Source organism: Typopeltis vanoorti, chromosome 12 (genome assembly GCF_054136105.1).
Source record: "Typopeltis vanoorti isolate ZY-2024b chromosome 12, IOZ_Tvanoo_1.0, whole genome shotgun sequence".
NCBI lineage: Eukaryota > Metazoa > Arthropoda > Arachnida > Uropygi > Thelyphonidae > Typopeltis > Typopeltis vanoorti.
The window spans coordinates 78,160,783-78,184,711 of NC_143560.1; the positions used below are offsets into that span (position 1 = coordinate 78,160,783).

The 23,929-nt window shown below is 34.3% G+C and overlaps 1 protein-coding gene across 1 annotated transcript in view; it reads left to right on the top strand.

Moving 5' to 3' along the window:
* The window catches only part of LOC150100912 (uncharacterized), a 155,184-nt gene that overhangs the window by 1,060 nt on the left and 130,195 nt on the right, over nt 1–23,929 (top strand). The window lies entirely within an intron of this gene.

The following is a 23,929-nucleotide window of genomic DNA, read 5'->3' on the forward strand; positions in this document are numbered from 1 at the left end:
CCCTCCCCATGCACACACACACACACACACACACACACAAAAGAGTTTAATTAGATTGCCTTCTATAATCTGTGATTATGCAGACAAGGTCATAGAATTCCTATACTCTAAGCAGTTTTGGTATGTGTGTTGGGAGTGGGGGGGGGGGCACTTCTTCCTGAATTCCATTGTTATTTTCCAGTTATTAAATTAAAACAGACCTACAGTTTTTCGCTTTTTACCTTTTACTATCTTTGTATGTGTGTGTAGTTTGTTTATAATGTAGAGGACTGTCATAATCATTGGCATTGAAGGAAATGAAAAGACTGTTAAATGGAGAACTGCTTAAATATTGCAATAGTTGCCGTGCCGCAACTTTTAAATTCATTCACCACTTGTTTACTCACCACTGCACTAACTCAGCTGTCTTATAAAAAAATACTTTGGTTATCACAACCTGATAGAATGACTTATTCATTCAGTTATACAAAATAACATATACCAAACTCACTGAAAATAACTTTTCTTTTCTTGATAGTGCTAGGTAATACAGTACACATAATCATGATATGTTTGGAGAATAGTATTGGATGCAAAAATTTCATTTCTTTTCTCTAGTCAGATTTTTTAGCTTCAGTACTTTTGAAGTAGATACTTGTATTGGAATTCAGGAAGCTGTTACTTTCTGTGTTCCCTGAAAGTTGCAAAAGGAGGTGATGAAAAGTATCTTTTTTTTTTTTTTTAATGGAGAGTGGCTGAACCATCGAATTCATTGTATGATAAGGTGGTGAATGGGTTTAAGGCATGCTATGATAGACTTTGGTCTCCTATAATAAGTCTTATGACTCCTTTTGGAGGTCCAGAATAATGATGATAATATTTAAGTCAAAGCAACCAAGGTCTGAAGATTTTTCATAGCTAGCATTCCACTGCTGTGAAATTTCATTTGTTACCTATTAAAAGAAGTGATAATTATAATAAATATTTTCATTGTTTTATAGATAAGTAACAAAACAGTGTTTGCCTTTGAAACAACTTAAAATGTGTTAAAAGTATTCACAAGAATACTTCAAAACTTCTTATTGTATTGACGAATATACAGCATTCAATATGAATTACCCATGGTGTTAAACAACTTGAAAAATAATGAACTTTGCCCAGAAGCCTGCATATATCTGCCATTTATTACTTTGTTTTCTTTTGGAGGATCCTGTAACCTCTAGAGCGCACGGCGCCTGGGTGGCGGGTAGGGGGGCCCACCACATGTGTGTGTGTGTGTATATATATATATATTGTGATTGTTCATTTTACTCGGTAGAAAATATTATAAATTAGTTTAAATGATTCATACCAAGAGATAAAGAGGTGACATGGTTTATTTAAAAAGATACTACTAGTTTACTAGTTTTGTTGAATGGATCAACTTATTCAGGTATCACAATCAAAGAAATATACAAAAAATAACAGAGACTTAAAAATTGCATTAACAGTACTAGTACAAAAGACAGTAGTACATTTTGAAAACAGTAATGCGAGCTTGAGTTCCAAATGAAAGTTAATTACGTACTGTCACGAGTGTACCAATATTGAACAGAGGCAATGTGTGCATCAGAGAGATTGAAACTTAGGCTGTTGTTGATATGGGAAGAATCTAAGGTAATTTCTCTAGATTCGACAATCTTTCTTTCAAGTTCATCATAGCACACATGGATATTTGTGTCCAGTCCACAATGTGTTGGCGGCCTTCATCTGAGTTAACAGAAAAAAGAACGTGGCTAGAGAGAGTGCTGGCTTTGGTCCTGTTGTAGGAAATATCTCTATGGTGTTCTTCCATATGTAAAAGGATGGATTTAGCAGTCTGGCCATAGTATGGCTTTCCACAATCACATAAAATCTTGTAGACTCCTGGAAACTGAGTGGGAAAATGTTTCTCTTTAGGTTTACTAAGTATGGAGCGAAATTTTGGGAGTGTAGTGAAGCAAGTTCTGAAGTTAAATTTCATGAGAATTTTAGCCAGTTTTGGTGAAAGAGAGCTGATGTAAGGCAAAGAAATAAAGGCTCTGGGGGAAGAGGGATCTTCAGAAGCAGTTGAGTGACGGAGAGAAAGAAATTTGTTAATCTTATTAGGAGAGAAACCATTATTAATAAAAGTCTTTTTAAGAAAAAGGAGTTCATTTTCAATTTCTGTTTCTTCTGTTAGTAAAGATTTGGCCCAGTGTGCTAAGGTGGAAATAATACCAAATTTTTGCAGAGGGCAGTGATGGGAAGAAGCATGAAGGTATCTGTCAGTATGAGTAGGTTTTCTAAAAATTGAGATTTTAATACTTTCAGAACATCTGGTAAGCTTCAGATCTAGAAAGGGGAGGCAGTCATCGGATTCCAGTTTGAAGGTAAAAGGGATTTTTTTCATGAAACGTGTTTAGGTGGTCCAAAAATAAATTGAGTTTGTTGACTACCCTCTGCAAAAATTTGGTATTATTTCCACCTTAGCACACCGGGCCAAATTACTAACAGAAATTGAAAATGAACTCCTTTTTCTTAAAAAGACTTTTATTAATAATGGTTTCTCTCCTAATAAGATTGACAAATTTCTTTCTCTCCATCACTCAACTGCTTCTGAAGATCCCTCTTCCCCCAGAGCCTTTATTTCTTTGCCTTACATCAACTCTCTTTAACCAAAACTTGCTAAAATTCTCAAGAAATTTAACTTTAGAACTTGCTTCACTACGCTCCCAAAATTTCGCTCCATACTTAGTAAACCTAAAGAGAAACCTCTTCCCACTCAGTTTCCAGGAGTCTACAAGATTTTATGTGATTGTGGAAAGCCATACTATGGCCAGACTGCTAAATCCAACCTTTTATGTATGGAAGAACACCGTAGAGATATTTCCTACAAAAAAGGACCAAAGCCAGCGTTTCTCTAGCCACGTTCTTTTTTCTGTTAACTCAGATGAAGGCCGCCAACACATTGTGGACTGGACACAAATATCCATGTGTGCTATGATGAACTTGAAAGAAAGATTGTCAAATCTAGAGAAATTACCTTAGATTCTTCCCATATCAACAACAACCTAAGTTTCAATCTCTCTGATGCACACATTGCCTCTGTTCAATACTGGCACACACGTGACAGTACGTAATCAACTTTTATTTGGAACTCAAGCTCGCATTACTGTTTTCAAAATATACTACTGTCTTTTGTACTAGTACTGTTAATGCAATTTTTAAGTCTCTGTTATTTTTTGTATATTTCTTTGATTGTGATACCTGAAGAAGTTGATCCATTCAATGAAACTAGTAAACTAGTAGTATCTTTTTAAATAAACCATGTCATCGCTTTATCTCTCGGTATCAGTCATTTAAACTAATATATATATGTATGTATGTATGTATATGTGTGTGTGTATATGTATATGTGTGTGTGTATATATATATATATATATATATATATATATGTATGTATGTATGTATATATATGTATGTATATATGTGTGTGTGTGTGTGTGTGTATATGTATATATATATATATATATATATATGGTGGGGTGGCGCGATTAAAATTAAAGAAAGAAAATTTAACAGTTGTTGGAATGTATGCCACTGAAGAAGGAAAAGAAGAAGAAAATGATTACTTTTGCAGTTACAAGGAATATATGAAAAATTAAATAAAACAGGCCATATAATTATAGCTGGAGATCTTAATGCCAGAATAGGAATGAAAAAAATTAGCAATAATATACACAAATTTGGAGAACCAACAGTAAACAAAAATGGAAAGTGACTCATCGATTATATAATAATTTAAAAATAATGAATACATTTTACAAATATGAAAATATATGTGGTGTGGAAGAGGACAAAAATCAATAATAGACTACTTTATAGCAAATGAAAAAAAGCAGCAAACCTCTTTCTAGACGTTAAAGTTAGAAGAGGGCTAGAAATTGACACAGATCACTGTTTAGTATAGGCAAAACTAATTATAAACAAACGATATTATAAACAAACTAGAGAAACAAAATTTAATTACAAAGTGAGACTACTAAATGATTCAAGTATAAGAAATTTATACCAACAGAGGATTAATAACTACTTAGAAAAAATACAAGAAAATGAAGACATTGAGAAAGAATGGAATGATATAAAAGAAATTATCGCATCAGCAGCATATGAAAGTCTAGGAACACACAAAAAAATCATAAAAATAAAAAAATTACATATATGGGGCAATGAAATAAAAACAATAATTGAAAATAAAAAGCTGAGTTTTAAAAGATGGTTAAGTAACAAAAAACAAGATGAAATTGAATATAAAAAAAGATGAGCAACAGCCAAAAGAGAAACCAGAAAGAGACACAGAGAAAAGCTGGAAAAAATTTGTATCATATTTAGAAAATGACATATACAAAATAAGACCCAGTGCATACAAAATACTAAAACACATGAATGCAGATATAAAAGAAACTTCAAATATAAATTGTGAAATAGATGCAAAAGAATTCTTGGATTACTTTACAGATGTTTGGACTGATAATACTGGCATCAAAAATAATTACACCAGAAACTTACAAAATACCTTAAATGATATGACATCAGTGAAAGAATTAAAGGACAACTAAATAAAATAAAAAATGGCAAATCAGCAGGAGGAGATGGGTTAAACTCCAAACTATATAAATTTGCTGGGAAAAAATTTCATCAAAGATTACTAAAATTTTTAAATAAAATATATACTAATGGACAAATACCAATAGAATGGAATACAAGCATAGTAATACCTATATTTAAAGAAGGGGATAAAACAAAACCTGCTAACTACAGAGGTATTAGTTTATTGAATACATGCTACAAAATATATAGCAGAATACTTAATGAAAAACTAAAAATATACAGTGAAAAAATATTATTAGAATGTCAAAATGGATTTAGAAAAGAATGCTCTACAATGGTTGCAGCTTTCTGTTTAAAACTACTTATAGAAAAAAGAAGAGAATTTAATTTGAAAACTCATCTTTTGTTTATAGATTACTAAAAAGCATTTGACAAAGTAAAAAGATATATACTGTTTGATATAGGACAAAGAATATATATACCTAATATTTTACTACATGCAATATTGAATATATGTAAAGATAATGAAATAAAAATAAATGAAAAGTTGTCTGAAAAACAATCTAAAAACCAAGGAGTAAGACAGGGATGCCTTCTGTCTCCAACACTTGTCAATATTTACATTAATGAAATATTAATACAGTGGAACACCTTAAACAATCAAGGTATAAAAATTTCCCGGAATAACAAAATAAATATGTTATCATTTGCAGATGATCAGGTAATAACATCAGATAAGGAAGAGAATTTACCAAAGCAATGTATAATTTAAACATTATAATTGAACAGTTTGGAATGAAAATTTCCACAGGTAAAACTAAAACAATGTCATTTTGTGGACACTCCAGTTAGAAGCAAAATTGTTATTAATAATAAAATAATAGAACAGATAAATACTTTCAGTTATCTTGGATGTGAAATATCATATGAAGGAGAAAAAGAGATAAAATTAAAAACTTCAAAATTTTTACAGATTATAGGCCTGATAAATAGAACACTCAACCCAAATATAGTACAAAAAGAAACACGCTTGAAAATTTACAATACTTTAGCAGTGCCCACATTATTATATGGCAGTGAAATCTGGACAATAAACAAAGAATAAAAACAAGTGAAATGAGATTTATGAGAAGAACTGCAAAATACACATTATTAGATCAAAAAAGGAATGAAGACATTTTAAAAGAACTAAAAACAAAATCAATAGGAGAAAAACAACAATTATAAACAAAAATAGGTTGAGCATGTGAATCGAATGGCCAACACCCGACATCCTAAACAAATATTAAAATATATTCCAATTGGAAAGAGAAGGCAGAGTAGACCTCAAAAAAGGATATTGGATGAATAATAAGACCGGAACAGACCAATATGGTCTACCCATAATCAGTGTTGTGATGATGATGGGGTGGTCCGAATATATTGAATAAGGACTCATGGACCAACAGGGACATAAGGGGCAATCATCTTGATTGTAAAGGAAGTGGTACTTCCATGGTCCCCTAGCTGGATCTATCTTCTACCTCCTCTAATTTGAGGATGACCCACCCCATTTAATGTTTTCTATAAGGCCTTATCAGGCAACTCTTGTTATTTTATGACCCTCATGATATTAGAGTACTCGAGGGCCATAGGGTCTTTCCATTTCTGGCCTATATGTCCCCTCTATAAACTTCTACTATAATCTACTCTTTCCCCTTCAATACACTGTATTCTTCCTATTGGTTTAAATTTGGAAGAAGGCCAGTTCAGGAGCCTTAAGGTAGCAGCCATACCACTGGACTACCCATTGCAGGCAAGTTACCTGACATGGAGAACATTAATCTACTTTTAAGCCAACAGAAAAAGGTAATCGAAATGAATCTATGGAAAATGACCCTGGAATGGAAAAGGTAAAACGAAAATGGAAAAAAGACAAAGTATAATACATATGGCAAACTGGAACATGAGAGGAATAACATATAAAGAAATAGAATTAGACCAAATATTAAATTAAAGAAATTTTCAAATAGCAGTAATCACTGAAACAAAAAAGAAATTAAAAGGAACCATGAGAACTGAAAATTTTAATGTAATATATAGTGGAGTTGACAGAGACAAAGAGCACAAGCAGGTGTTCAGGTGTTATGATTTGGATTCATAATTCCCTTTCAAGGGAATCATTATTTATAATCATAACCAGAAAAATATTCCCTTTCAAGGGAATAATATAAAATTCCCTTTCACAGGAATTCTATACCATAATTTATAATGTTTTAAAACATTATAAATTATGGAATGAATGAATAATAGAAGCTAGAATAAAAATAGATAGAGGTTATTTAACAGTTGGTTTATATGCCAGAAGAAGGAAGAGAAGATGAAAATATTGAATTCTATAATCAGTTACAAAATATATATAATAAAATAAATAAAAATGATTATGTAATATTAGCAGGAGACTTAAATGCAAGAATTGGAAATACTAAAATAATAATACAGAAATATATGGAGAACATACTCTAAACAGGAATGGTAAAAAATTGAAATAAGTAAATATATTTAGAATAAATATATACGTACAAATAATGGAAATATATAAATATACTTGGGTAGCAAGAGGATGGAAATCAATATTAGATTACTTTATCTTAAATGAAAAGACATCAAAATTTTCACTAGATGTTAGAGTTCACAGAGGATATGAAATAAGCAGTGATTACTTCCTTGTTAAAATAAAATTAAGGTTACCACCTAAATGGCTACAAATAACAAGAACAGAAAGAAAATTTAAAACATTTGTTTATAAAGCTAGATTATTCAATGATACAATGGCTATATAAACAAAGAATTAACCAATATTTAGATAAAATAAAACAAAATGAAGAAATAGAATGGCTTAATATAAAAACAATACTAAATACAGCAGCAAATGAAAGCTTTGGAAAGTCCAAAAAATTAAATAAAAAGCAAAAACTGAAGATATGGGTCACTACAACAAAGAAAAAATCGAAATGTAAAAAGAAGCCTATCATAAATGGTTAACAGTAAAAGATTAGAACATGAAATAGAATATAAAAGAATAAGAGCCATAGCTAAAAGAGAAGTCAGAAAAAGACAGAGAGAGAATCATGGAACAAATTTGTTTATAATTTAGAACATGATTTATTATTATTATTATTCAGGCCTCCATGGAGTCAAAAGACTCATCGTGGGAGGTCTTTCCTAAGAACATAAAGTCTGTCAAGACTCATCGAAGGGAGGTCCCCCATAAGAAACACAAAGTCTAGCATACCACTCCTTAAACTCATTGACCGTTCTCGCTCTCACCACTCCATCAGGCAATGCATTCCACGGTTCAACCACCCTCCACACAAAGAAACCACTCCTCACCCTCTTGCTCACAGTTTCCTTTCGTAACTCTTCCAGGGACGGCCTCTTGTCATCACTCCTTCCCGCTGTTCAACCAAGCGAAAGAACTCCCCAGTGTCAACCCTGTAACCCACCTTTCAACAGTTTAAAAGTCTCAATCATATCACCTCTCCTTCTTCTGTCCACCAAATTCTGCAGTCCACATTCCCTCAGCCAATTCTCATAACTATCCTTGTACAGTCCTGAAGCCATCTTTGTATCCTTTCCACAGTTAATTTATCCCCTTCAAATCCTGGGGACCAAATCTGAGAACAATAGTCCAAGTGTGGTCTGATCAGGGTCTTATACAACGGAATGATAACTGTTTTATCTCTGCAGGTCAGTGTCCTTCTCATTATTGCAGCAATCCTCTATGTTATCTTCACCACCTTTGCAATATGTCCCCTAAATTTCAGATTTCTATCAATCATCAACCCCAGATCTCTTGTCTCCCCTACTTCCTCCAGTATAACTCCTCCCATAGAGTATGCAGTGTCCCATCGATGTTTCCCAAACCTCAAGACCTTACATTTTGCTGCATTAAACCGACACCCCCATTCATTTGCCCATCTATCTAGCTTATTCAAATCCTCTTGCAGGGCTGCCACATCTGCACTATTACTAATAATCCTTCCCAGCTTCGCATCATCTGCAAACAACTGAATATTCCCTTGCAATCCACTGACAATGTCATTGATATAAAGGTTAAACAATATAGGTCCCAGTACTGAGCCCTGTGACACCCCACTTGTAACCCTCTGCTTCCTTGAAATTGTCCCACCATACACAACTCTCTGATACCTATCGGACAGCCAATCATGAATCCAGTTGACCAATCTGACATCCAGACCCATGTGCTGCAACTTGAATATCAGCTTATCATGTGGACCCTGTCAAATGCCTTTGCCAAGTCTAAGAAAATTGCAGTATATGCCTTTCTCTCATCTAATGTTCTTGTAACTTTATTATAAAAGGCTAGCATATTGCTAAAACAAGAGCGCCCTCTCACAAATCCATGTTGACTCTCACAGATAACATTACCCTCATCTGCCCAATGCTGTATATGGTCCCTCACTACTTTCTCCAAGATCTTAACTACTGATGACACACAACTGGCCTATAATTAGACACTTCCAGTCTGTTACCACCCTTATGCAATGGCACTATCTTACCTTCCTTCCATTCCTTGGGCATCTTTGCGAAGCCAGACATTCATTGAAAAGCCAGGTTAAAGGCACTGTCAGTTCCCTAGCACATTCTCTTAAAACTCGTGGTGAAATACCATCCAGTCCCAAAGCTTTACTCACATCCCGAGTACTCAGTATCTGAAACACACTCTCCTCCTGTACCTCTAAACCTCGAACCAGGCCTATCCCTCTAGCATTAAAACTGACTCCTCTAGGATGAAATACTCCAATAAAGTGTTCATTGAACAATTCCACTATGTCCTCTGCATCAGTCACTCTATTCCCATTTTTATCCCACAATATCATTCTTCCACAGTCATTTCTTCTTCAATTATATAATTAAGATATAATTAGAAATTAAATAAGAAATCTTATTATATAAAATAAGACCCAATGTATATAAGATTTTGAAACATTTAAGTACAGATACTAAATGAAATGTAAAATTAAATGGCAAATTGAAATTAGAAGAATTTCTATACAGAATTATGGACAGATAAAATAAAATATTCAACTAGTAACTCGCCAGTAGAATGGGAAAAAGCAATAGTGACCATATCTTTAAAACAAGTAGTAGAGATTGACCCTAGAAATTATAGAAGTATAAGTATACTAAATTCTTGTTACACAATATATAGCAGAATTTTAACTAAACTAATAAAATATTCTGAAATTTTATTTTAGAAGTACAGAATGGATTTATAAAAAGACGATCATGTATAGACCCAGCCTTTTGCCTAAAATTAATAATAGAGAAAAGAAGAGAGTACAATTTAGAAACACATATTACATTTATTGACTTTGAAAAAGCATTTGACAAAGTTAAAAGAAGCATTTTATTTAACATATTAAAAGAAAAACAAATATCAAATAACATTCTGAAAGCTATCATAAATATATATGAAAATAATTAAATACAAATAAGATTAAATCATGAGCTATCATATATGAGAGAGATAATCCAAGGAGTCCGACAGGGATGTCCCATTTCAGCAACTCTTTTTAATATTTATCTAAATGAAATAATAATAAAATGGAATAAAAATTTCCATCAAGGCATTAAACTTTCTCTTACTGTGAACTTAAACACTCTCCTTTTTGTTGATGACCAAATAATAATTACAAATTCTGAATATACCTTACAGAAATATATTTTAAATTTAAATGAGATAACCAAAGTTTATGGAATGATAATATCAACAGAAAAATCAAAAACAATGACCTTTAAAGGACAACATCCAGTAAGAACTAAAATAGTAATAGATAACAAGATTTTAGAACAGGTGAATTCATTTAACAACCTAGGATGTATGATTACATATAAAAAAAAAAATTATAAACCTAAAAATTGCAAAATATTTAAAAATAACATGTGTAATTAACTCTATATTTAAACCTAGCCTAGTACAAAAACAAACCAGGCTAAAAGTATACAATACATGAGCCCTACCATTCCTATTGTATGGATGTGAAATCTGGACAATAAAGCGAAAAGACAAAGATTAATAACAGCTGAAATGAAGTTTATGAGAAAAACTGCAAAGTATACTATATTTGATCACAAAAGAAATGAAGAAATTATGAAAGAATTAAACCAAGAATCAGTAATAGAAAAAACTGAAAAATATAAACATCATCATTATTATTATTATTATTATGGATATCTCCATAGAGTCAGTAGACTCATCGCGGGAGACCCAAACTAGCAAAACAATATCTGTCATACGCATGGATAGGCTTATGTGTTCATCAGGCATGTTGTAATAGGTTTCACGGTATGATAAGAACACAGATGGTTAAGAAAATAACTATTTATTAACTTAAAGCTAATCATTTTTTATCTTTAAGTTAATAAATAGTTATTTTCTTAACCATCTGTGTTCTTATCATACCATGAAACCTATTACAACAAAATATCTGTCATATCTCTTCTTGAATTCATTTACAGACAAAGAACTCGCAACTAAGCCAGGCAATGAATTCCACTCATTCACCACCCTCCAAGCAAAAAACCATGTTAACCCACACACTTCTTTAATTTCCAGGGGTGACCTCTTGTTCTTCCATCACTATCACACAGCTGAAACATTTCCCTGCATCAATCCTATAAAAACCTTTCAGTAATTTAAACATTTCTATCATATCCCTCTTCTCCGCCTATCAACTAACCTCTGCAATCCACAAGCTCTCAATCTATCAATGTAGGGAGCATTTTTTACATCACTCACCAACTTAGTCACTCTTCTCTGAACCCTCTCCACAGCTTCCTCATCTCCAAAGAATCCAGGTGACCAGACCTGAGCACTGTAATCGAAATGTGGAAGTATCAACGCTTTATAAAGGGGAATAAACCTCTTTATCTCTGGATGTCAGTGTGTTTCTCAACATCCAAGTAATCCTATGTGCAATCTTGGACACCTTAGCAATGTGTCCCCTGAACTTCATCTCCCTATCTACCAATGCCCCTAAGTCCCTAGCCTCATCAATCTCTTGGAGTACTGTTCCATCAATGTAGTAGTAGTACACAGCTGGTAATCTTTTAATCCCAAAATATATAACTTTACACTTTTCTACATTGAACTGACATCCATTATCTTTTTCCCATTCTACCAGCTTATTTAAGTCATTTTGCAAATTTTCAACATCGGCTTGATTTTTTATTGCACTACCCAACTTTGCATCATCAGCAAACAAATAAATGGATGGAACACATTGAAATAATGAAAACAGAAAGATTACCAAAACATGCCTTAAATTAAAAACCATTAGGGAAAAGAAAACCAAGACATCCTCTTAAGAGATTCAACGACTTCTGAGGCCAGAACAGGCCACTCTAAGCCTAAATCCTTGACAAGTATGATGATGATTACTTTGGTTTAAGTGCTTTACTTGCCTGAAAAATGTTGACTCTGTTGAGATTTGTTATAATAATAATTCTTATTTAACATATTTTAACTTCTTATTGTTATTATAAAATTCTTATTTAACGGGGGTGCTTAAGGGTCAAAGCTGTATAACTGAGAGAAGACCTCCACATAGCCTTTAAAGGAATGCGGAGAACCGACCAGGGCTTCTGACCTAATGTCCAATCCTCACCTTCTCATGGTGCACCCTGTTGGGTATCTACTTTAATACTGAACGAACGAGGATGGGCTAGCAATTTGGGATTTAGCCGACCAAATTGTATTATTATTGGTTAAACCAAAATAAAAAATGATGGTACAACATGACAAAATTTCATCCTGGCTGGAGCGTCGCCCGGTTAAACAAGGCCCCCGTTGTTTTCGCCAGGGAAGCAGGGCGAACAGCGAAAAGTCAGCTACTGGAACAAATCTGAAAACAAACCCCAACTCAACATCACCAGAGTTAAAGATCGGTACTATCAACGTAAGAAGCCTGAATGGCAAAGAAATGGAGCTAGCTGAGAAATTAGATAAGTACCAGATCGACATAATAGGGGTGACTGAAACAAAAAAGACCAAAACTGGTGAGATCTTTCTGAGCAATAAATACAAAATGTTATATTCAGGCAGTGACAATCAAGGAAAAGAAGGAGTAGCCATAGTATTCAACACAAAATACGAGGCTAATCTTCTTGAATGGCAGTCAGTCTCAAGTAGAGTAATGTGTGCAAATATGAGAATGGGGAACTGGACAATGAGACTTATTTGTGCCTATGGTCCCACAGAAGGTTCTACTAAGGTAGAAGTGGAGGAATTTTTTGAGGCTTTAGAAAAAGCAACTGACACAATGAGAAAGGAAAAGTTGGTCCTTGTTGGGGATCTAAATAGCAGAGTAGGAAATGATTGTGAGACACACAAAAATATTTTGGGAATATTTGGAGAAAAGAGCAAAGCTAATAATAATGGCAAATATCTGTTGGATTTCTGCTCAGGACATGGACTGGTTATTACTAACACCATGTTCCAACATAAAAATGTGCACAAATTCACATGGAGAGAAGAGGCTAGGAATAAGAAAAGTCTCATTGACTATGTTATTGATGATAGTGATGTTTTCTCCCTGGTGCAGGATACCAGAGTGTACAGAGGATTTGAAATTGGAAGTGATCACTATTTAGTCTTGAGCAGGATAAAATTGAATTTCATATTGAAAAGAATAACATGTAAGAAAGTTTTAAAGCGAATAAAAGTTGAGCAGCTCTCAGATGTGAACTGTAGACTAAAATACAGAAAGATTATTGAAAAGAAAATGAAAGAGTTTGAGAACAGGAATCAAACCACCTTGGAGATTCAGTGGCAAACTCTGAAGAAAACATTGATTGATTCTTCCAGAGAGGCATGTGGTGAGGTTGTGTGCAAGGATAAAAAAAAATCAGAACTCCCTGGTGGACACAGGAAGTTAAAGAGGCAGTGAAGGAAAAGAAGAAAGCATATCAAAAGTTCCTGGCAAATAAATCTGCTTTTACTCTTACAGAATACAGAGACAAATGTAAGAAAGCTAAACAGTGTGTAAAACTAGCTAAACAAAAGTCATGGGAGGATTTTGGCAAGAATATAGAAAATAAATACCAAGAAGGTGGCAAAATATTCTGGAGGTTGTTGAAGAAGCTTAGGAATGGAGGAAAGAGTGCTGTAAAAGGAGTTAGAGATGATAAAGGTGACATGAAAACAGGAGAAAAAGAAATCCTTTAAGTATGGAGTAATTACTTTGAAAAACTGCTAAATGAAACAAGCAGTGATGACAGCACAGTGATAAAAAACACTGACCAGGCATGCAGTCAGGAATACATATCCATACTTAAAGTAGAAAAAGCCATCAAAGGCTTGAAATGTGGAAAGGCAGCAGGAGTAGATGATATTCGACCAGAAATGCTGAAGTATGGTGGTATAAGAGTCTTACAGTGGCTGCACTGCATAGTTCAGAAAGCCTGGACAGAGGGACGAATTCCCGATGATTGGAGTAGAGCTCTGATAGTACCCATATATAAAAAGGGAAATAAATCTGAATGTGAGAATTACAGAGGTATTTCCCTTCTGAGTGTTCCTGGCAAGATCTATGCAAGTATACTTGAGAAACGGTTGAGAAGAATTGTGGAAGAAAAGCTTGGTGAAGAACAAGCTGGATTCAGGCCAAATAGAGGCTGTCAGGATCAGATCTTCACTTTACGACAAATAGTCGAGAAAGCATGGGAATATAATAAAGATCTGTATTTAAGTTTTGTCGATTTGGAAAAGGCATATGACAAGGTGCCAAGAGAGAAGCTATTCAATATGCTACAGTTATATGGTGTCAATGGGGCATTATATCAAGCAATACTTAGTCTTTGAGTTGTAAGTCAACAGTTAGAATTGAAGGAAGTACAGGAAGATGGTTTAATGTTAAATCTGGTGTGAGACAAGGATGTACATTATCCCCTCTGTTATTCATTATCTATATGGATCATATTATGAAGGAAAGTGGTATTAAACCTGATATCAGAATTGGAGATGTTAATGTCAGCTCTTTGCTTTATGCGAACTATGTTATACTTCTAAATAAATCCGCTACAAGTCTTCAAGATTCTCTGACTAAATTGAATAACTGTTGTAATAGATATGGTATGAAAGTCAGCAATAAAAAGACAAAGACAATGAAAATAGGCAGAATCATTGAAAATGTCAACTGTGTTGTGAATGGAGAACCTGTGGAACAAGTGAAACATTTCAGCTACTTGAGCACGATTTTAATGAAGATGGTAAATTATATATAGAAATAGACAACAGAATCAGGAAAGCTGGTATGGTGGGAAGTCAATTGAATAAGTACATATGGAATAAGAGAGAAATTAGTCGGAACACTAAATTAGCTGTATACAAGACAGTGTTCAAACCAGTTTTAACCTATGGATCTGAGAGCTGGGTCAGAAGTAAAACACTTGACCAAAGACTAGAGACCGCAGATATGAGAGTCCTGAGAAAGATTAGATGTGTGAACAGATGGCATCAATGGCAATATCATATTAAAAATGAGGATATTAGGAAAGAACTTGACATTGTCAGCATCCAGGAATGCGTTAGCAGAGCTAATCTCAGGTGGTATGGTCACTTAAATAGAATGGGAGAGGAAAGATTAGCAAAACAAGTGTTCTCTGCCAGGTTGGCAGGAAAACGACCCAGAGGAAGACCAAGATATAGGTGGATTGATACGGTACAAAGTGCCTTAGATGATAGAAATATAAGATCTGATAATGTTGGAGTCTTGACAAGCAACAGACTGATTTGGAGGAAAATTGTAGATAGGAAGTTAGTAATGATGTAAATTTTTCATGTAGTACTGTCATATCCTGTACACCCCTTGAGGGTACATGGCAGGAATTTGATGATGATGATGATGATGGTGATGATCATATTTTAACTTTCCCATTATTATCATCCAACTCAAATCTTGTTCTGAAGACAATACCCTATTTGTCCATACCTAAGTAAATATTTGTTCTGGATCTTTTACTTGCCACACTCCATTTAGGTTACTTTAATTTCATAAAAGATTTTCCTGGGATTGATTAAAGATCACAGCCAGATAACTGATAGGTAACTTTGACATAGATAGCCTTTTAAGGAATACAGAGACACCATGGGGCTTCTGATCTCATGTCCATTTCTCATTTTCTTATGGTACATCCTGTTAGCTGATGTGCTTCTGGATACTGAACAAAGGAAGATGGGTTGGTAGTTTGGGATTTAGCTAATCAAACTGTATTCAGTATTGGCTTAATCAAAAGGCGGTGATTGTACAAAAAGATGAAATGCCATGCTGTCTGGAGTATTGGATTAAACAGTGCCCTTGCTGTTTTAATCTGGGGACATGGACAAACAGTGAAAGGTCAGCTACTGGAACAGACTCCAACTTGACATCAGCAGTACTCAAGATAAGCACTGTTAATATAAGAAGTATTAACATAATGGCAGTGGAACTGGCAGAAGAATTTGAGAAGTATCACATCGACATAATCAGTGTATCGGAAACAAAGCAAAAAAAACAGGTGTGGTTCTTCTAAATAACAGCCACAGGATATTATATTCTGGCAATAATGATTGAGGAAAAGAAGAGGTAACTGTAATATTCAACACTAAACATGAAGATAATCTAATTAACTGGCTGGCAGTTTGTTATTATTGTTGTTATTATTACAGACACCTCTGTGGAATCAGAAAATTCATTAGAGGAGGCACACACTAACCATTATTCACTTAACACTTATCATACTGCTTCTAAACTCATTCACCACTTTCCAAGCAAAAAATTATTCCCTTAATAACTGCACTCTTCCAAACTTCCAGGAGTGATCCTTAGTTCACTTTCCTACTCATCATTTATTTTTAAAAAAATTTGTATTGGTCTTATAGAACCTGTTTAGTAATTTATAAGTTGCTGTCATGTTCCATCTTTTCTGCCTGTCAACTAAACTTTGTAGGAATAATAATGTCCATATCTACACTTATCAGTGTATTCTTCAACATCCAAATTATCCTTTGAACTATTTTGACAACTTTTGCAGTTGCCAGATCAACTGCAATAGTCAATATCAACAGAGATATTGACTACGAGGAAAATATTTAAATATGTACAGATTTTGGTATTGTAATTAATCTGAATAATGATTTGTTGCTAAGTGAAATGTTAGCCTGTTTTTTTATATCTTTTTAATTATTAAATGAAACTTTGCATAACTGGGGCAGCTGCTTAATTGGAATAATATGTCCCATTTAATACTATCTACTGCATATAAATGGTAGTCAATCTCCTGGGGAGAAGACGCCTGACAGGATGCATATAAATAAATAGTACTACTCTGCAGAGCCCTGAGGCATTCTGTCACCCATACGCTCCTGGATTCTGCTCTTCCATATACTTTTCTCTCATGACTAGTAAAGTACTCTAATCCATGCCACCAGCCTCATATCCATTCTCATTTGCTACAAATGCAAATGTATATGTGGCTTTCACTTTGGAGCACATCTGGTGGATATGCTCCAAGGTTTGAAGTAGAGTGATGTGAGATAATATCAAAATGAGATATTAGACAATAAGCCTTATGCCCATGGTGCCATGGAACAGTGGAATAGCAGATTGAGGAAAAAGTGGAGTAATTTTTTAAGTTGCTAAAGAAGGCAACTGACATATAGAAAAATGTAGAGTTGGCCTTTATTGGATAAACTGTAGAGTAGGGGGATGAATGCCAGACATATACAAATGTTTTGGAAAATTTGGGATAAAAAGCAAAGCTCATAGTAATAGTAAGCATGAGGTATATCCAGAAAGTAAGGTCCGTTCAGAATTTATCATCAAATAACATATGGGCTGTGGATGAAATAAGATACTAGGCTGCAGTTGGTTGGTAACCAGTCCAATTGACAAATTCTTATACTCGCAAATTTCTAGAGGATAAAAACCAGACAGCCCAAACGGATAATGAAATGGATTGGAAAAAAGGACTATAAACTGGATATGGATCGGAACAGTAAAAATAAAGGGCATCAATCACAAGATTGAAGAAATACAAAAAGTCCTAACAGAAATGAAAATAGAAACAGCAGTAATTTCAGAAACAAATTAAAAAATCAAAAGGCTATACAGGACTACAGTTTAATATACAGTGGAGTACCCAACAAAAAATGAGCAGCTGCCGGCATAGCTATCATGATCAGTAATAAATTGAAAGACAAAATTGAATCATTTAACTGGATCTCTGAAAGAATATTAACAGCTAGGCTTAAATAAGAAATTTATTACAATCATAGGTGTATATATATGCACCCGAAGAAGGGAAAAAAGTCTGAAGAAGAATTCTATAAAAACCTCAAAATGTAATTCAGAACACAAATAAACAAGATTACTTAATCATTGCAGGCAATTTCAGTGCTAGAATTGGATCAAACACATTTAAAGATTTAATAGGTAATCAAGGAGAAAACACCATAAATAATAATGGAACACAGCTGAGGGAATTTGCGGCCTATAATAGTTTGAAAATCACTGACAACTTATTTAAACATAAATATACATGGGAAGCCAGAGGATATAAAATCATCATTGTTTATATAACAATGGGTTAAAAACTAAAGATGGTAAGAAATTGCAGAATATACAGAGGATGAAATATTGACTCAGACATTATTTATTAATCAGTACTATTAAGATCCCGAACCAGAGAAATAGAAACACTACAAGAACACAGAAACAAAAGCAGGAGCATTTTAAGATAGATCTGTTATAGCAAGATAGTATCAGAGAACTATATCAAAGAATATTATTTTTATTGCTATTTCGTCTGCTTTCGTTTAGGAGTGCCCCTTTTTTGTGTCATTAGCTTTCTACTCAAAAATTCTTAGGGCATTACTGATGTATTATAGAGACAAATATATGCAGAATAATGGAGGAGGAAATTTCAGACATACCTTGCTTGGATGTTGTTGGCTGTCATCTTTCCACGATGTGGTTTTTTTATATAATATATGTATAATATTATTATTAAGAGTGGGTGGAGTGCTTTAAGGAGAGGGAAAAAGAGGCTGAAAATAGAAATTGTTTTTTTGAGAAAGGGGAAGGGTTTATAGGAAAAGGTGTCAGGGGATATCAAAGAAGACTTACAAACCATACAAAGAAAATAAATGAAGATACAGATATAGAAAATGAATGATAAAACATCAAACCAATAGTAAAACAAGGCATATGAAGCCATAGGAACAAAACTGAGAAGAAATAGGAAAGGACTCAGAACCTGGAACCCAGAAATAGAATCCTTAATAAGATAGAAAAAAGAAACTTCCCTTAAATGATTAAATGACAAAACCATAGGAAATAGAATATAAAAGAGTCAGAGCAATAACAAGAAGAGAAACCATGAAAATCAGAAGACAAGACTGGGAAAAATTTGTATTAAGATTAGAGCATGACATAAATGGACCTCAATTAAAGAACTACAAAATCATTAAAAAAAATGACTCGAGAAACAAAGGATAATCTACAATTAGAAGGTCCGTCCTCAAAAGAATGGACCAATCACTACACCCAGCTTCTAAACAATAATAATCAAAGTGAAATAAAACAAGTAATGAGTCAAGAAACAAATGAAGAACCCAATGCAGTTTAATGATTTAAAGGAAATATTGGAAAAACTAAAAAACAGTAAAGCTACAGTAGAAGATGGAATAAATTCACAACTATACAAATGCAGCTCTAAACTTCAATTACGATTAATTAAATTCCTAAACAGAATATGGGAAGAAGGAAACATCCCACAAGAATGGAAGACAGCAATAGTCATAAACATATTCAAAAAAAAGGAAACAGAAAGGATTGCAGAAACTACAGAGGAATATCCCTATTGAATATGTGCTATAAAATATACCTAGATATAATTAAAAGTAAATTAACGCATGAACTAAGGAGATTATTGGAGAAGAACAATGGCAGCTTTAGGAAAGTAAGATCCTGCACAGATCCCACATTTACACCCAAACAAATTGTAGAAAAAAGAATAGACTTTAACCTGCCAACATATATGGCCTTCTTGGATTATGAGAAAGCATATGATCAAATTAACAGATCAAAATTAATTAATATACTATGTAAATTGAAAGCTCCACCTCAAACCACCAAAGCAATTGCAAATATAATGGAAGAAAGATATATTAAAATTAATAATGAAATAACTGAACAAATTAAAACCGATAGAGGTCTCATTCAAGGAAGTGGTTTATCATCAATACTCTTCAATATATATATATATATATATATATATATATATATTTTTTTTTTTTTTTTTTTGGAAAAAATTTCAAGAGATTGGAGGAAAAACAAAATCATAGGAATTAAAATAGAAATAAAGAATTAACTAGCCTTGATGATCAAATTATTTTTGCTGAAAATGAAGACCAATTACAGAAAAATCTACACATATTGAACAAAACAATAGAACAGTATGACGTGAAAATCTCTGTAAATAAAACAAAATCAATAGCATTTCAAGGTAAAGAAATTAAAAGATGCAAACTAGTTATACACAACAAAGTAATGGAATAAGTGAACAGATTTAAATATCTAGGAAATTACATAAGTCCCAATGGAGAAATTGACATTGCATATAAAAAGCAAAAATTCCTAGCGGTCATTTGAACTTTGCACTGATACTTCAGTAAACAGATGTCTAGAACAACCCAAATAAAACTATATAAAACAATAGCCAAACCATTTCTGAAATATGGCAGTGAAACATGGACTTGGGGAGAATGAGATAAAAGACAAGTGGAAGCTGCAGAAATGAGGTTCCCAAGACCACTTGCAGGATATAAAAGAATAGACAAGATAAGAAATGAAGAAATAAGAAAACAATTATTCATAAACAGAAGACATCACAAACTATAGAAAGAACTGGAAAAACCATATTTATTCATATGGAGTTTCCTCCCTTTTTCTCCCCTGTCCCTATTAGGGCGAGTTGAGCCCCCTCATGGGGGGTTTAATTATTTATGGCTGTAGATCCACGTGTGTTCACGGGGCCGGTTTTCCTGCTTGCGAGATGAAAAATGCTAGATAAACTGGCGGGAAAAACCCTACTGCCCATGCCCAAGACTGCCTAACTTGGCTATGGCTGAGGAAGATCCTCAAATTCCTCACGTCTTCGACGGGAATCGAACCTGGGACACTCCTTCCCCAGTCATATGGTTGTGAAGTGCAACAAGAGGAAACAGTTGAAATTGAAAAGGGTTCTAAAATGAATAAGCAGAAAGGGAAATGGTCCCAGTCGAGCATGGAGAGATCACATCGAGTGAGTGGTATCAGTGGAACTAGCTGTAGATCCAGAAATGAGCTGTTGTGTTTGTATACAAATACTAGAAGTATAAGACACAATGCAGATGAAATGGTTGCACTAATTGCATCTGTTCACCCAAAGATTGTCAGAATAAGTGAGACATGTTTGGAAGAGGACGACATCCTGACAGGAATAGAGATGGAAGGGAATGATGTGTTTCGTGAGGATAGAAGGGGTAAAAAGGGAGGGGGAGTGCTATTGATGATAGCGAAAGAGTTATGTCCATACAAAGTAGAGATGCAAGAGGGAAATAGTGCCAGTGGTTTTGAGGCAGTATGGTGAGAGATAGAGGTGAATGGAATCAAATACTTGGTTGGATGTTGTTATAGACCAGGTAATGTGGATGGTAGTGATAATGAAATGTATAATCAAATTAGCCAAGCAAATAAGAAAAGGGTCATCATTATGGGCAATTTTAATTATGGCAATATAGACTGGAATGATGAGATAGTAACTGGAAGTAAAGAAAATCAGTTTCTTGAGTTTTTGAGGGATAACTACCTCAGATAGTATGTAACAGATGGCACACGAGGATTGAAGGTCTTGGATTTGGTCATCTCATCAGAGGATGTAATTATAAATGAGATTTCAAATCATTCACCAATTGGTGACAGTGACCATGAGGTGATTTCCTGGGTTGTTGCCACCAGTGTGAGGACTTCTGTGAGAAAAGGTTATATGTGGAACTGCAAGGGGGGTGATTATGAATAGCTCAGGAGACAGCTTGCGGGTGTAACATGGAATGAGGAGTTAGCTGGAAAAGAGATCAATGCAGCATGGGGATTTTTCAAAAACTATCTAGTGGATGCAATGTCTAAATGTATTCCAAGGGTGAGAAGGTTAAATGAGGTAGGTGTGAGATGGATGAATAAAGAGATTAAGCATGCAATACAGAGAAAAAGAGCATTGTGGAGGCAGCATAAGAGAAGTGGAAATAATCAGTTTCATGAGGTCTACAAAGACCAGGCAAGGAGGGTGACTTGGTTATATCTAAAGAGAGATATGAACAGCAGTTAGCTAATGAAGCCAAAAAGAATCCTAAGGAGTTCTTTCAATATGTAGCCGGCAAAAGAAAGAATGATTATGGAAGGATGACATTCATTGGAGAAAATGGTATAAAGACAGCTGTTGCAGAATGTGTGATGGAGATATTTAATGAGCAGTTCATAAAGATCTTTCAATCTTGTGAATGTGACTTCGAGAGATTGAGAGCAGTTGATGATGGGGAGGAGAGACTGACTATAAATGAGCAAGTGGTGTATGCTGAGTTGAGTAAACTAGATGTTAATAAGGCTGTGGGACTTGATAATATAATCACCATGTATTCTGAAGGAATGTGCCAGGGAGTTGACACCTGCTTTGACATATTTTTTTAATACGAATCTTGCACTCGGTCAAGTTGCTAAGGAGTGGAAGGAGGGCAAGATTGTGCCACTTCATCATTTCATAAAGGAGATGATCGAACTCGAGCATCAAACTATAGGCCTATCTGTGTGTCAGGTGTTGTGGTTAAGTTGTTGGAGAAGCTTGTGAGAACTAGGATCCAGAGTTGGGTTGACAACAATATTATTATCTTTGATGGACAGCATGGATTTGCTGAAGGGAGGTCATGTTATAGTAATATACTTACTTATTACAATAAAGTAACTGCTTCCTTGGACAGAGGAGAAAGATACACAGTAATTTACTTGGATTTCGTGAAGGCTTTTGATAGAGTACCTCATGATAAGTTGACAGTCAAACTAGAGCAGATGGGGTTGGATATTTGATTAGTGCATTGGATTGGAGACTGGCTATCTGATAAGTATCAACAAGTTGTATATGGAGTGCCTCAGGGATCAGTTTAGGGGCCATTACTGTTTGACTTGTATATTAATAATATTGGTGAAGATTTGGATGGAGATATTCAGTTGTTTGCAGATGATGCAAAGTTGGTACGAACCATGAAGAGTAGTGAAGATGTTGTGGCCTTACAAGAAGACTTGAATAAATTGAGTGATTGGGCACGGAAATGTGGATGTGAGTTCAATGTTGCAAAATGTAAGGTTTTAAAATTTGGAAAACAAAGATGATATGCAGAATTTATGCTTGGTGAGGATATATTGTTGGAGTTGGAGGAATAAGAGATCTGGGGGTGATAGTGGATAATGATCTGAAATTTAGGGGACACATAGCCAAAATTGTGAAGACAACACAAAGGCTTCTGGGAATAATGCGGAGGAAACTGATGTGTAGAAGTAGGGAGATTCTTGTTCCATTGTATAAGGCTTTGATTAGGCCACGCATGGACTATTGTGCCCAGATTTGGTCACCTGGTTTTCAGAAGAATGAAGAGATGTTGGAAAGGGTCCAAAGGCGACTGACTAAGGTAGTTTCTGACCTCTGGAATGTCAAGTATGAGGAAAGATTGAGAAGATGTAATTTGCAGACTCTGGTGGACAGGAGGTAGAGGGGAGATATGATAGAGACCTACTTGTTAATAAGGGGTTGTTATAGGATCAATGCTGGAGAAGTGCTACAGAAAATACTGGGAGATCGGAGAAGAACCAGAGGTCATCCCTGAAAACTGTATAAAGAGGGTGTGAGAGGCAGGTTTTTTTCGTGCAGAGTTGTAAATGATTGGAATGCCTTGCCTGAGATTGTGGTGTCTGCAATTTTAATATCTATCCCTGTTCACTTCATATCATCTATAATTCATAAAGAATTTTAAAAATTTTACAAGCAAGTTTTGTCCATTTTCTTATTTATTCCAAATATTCTTGCAATGTATGCAGTTGTGAATGTAATTGTTATTATTATTATTATTATTATTATTATTCACGCCTCCATGGAGTCAAAACACTCATCGTGGGAGGTCATTTCTAAGAAACACAAGTTTATCAAGACTCATCGAGGGAAGTCCCTCCTAGGAAACTCAAACTCTATCATACCACTCCTTAAATGC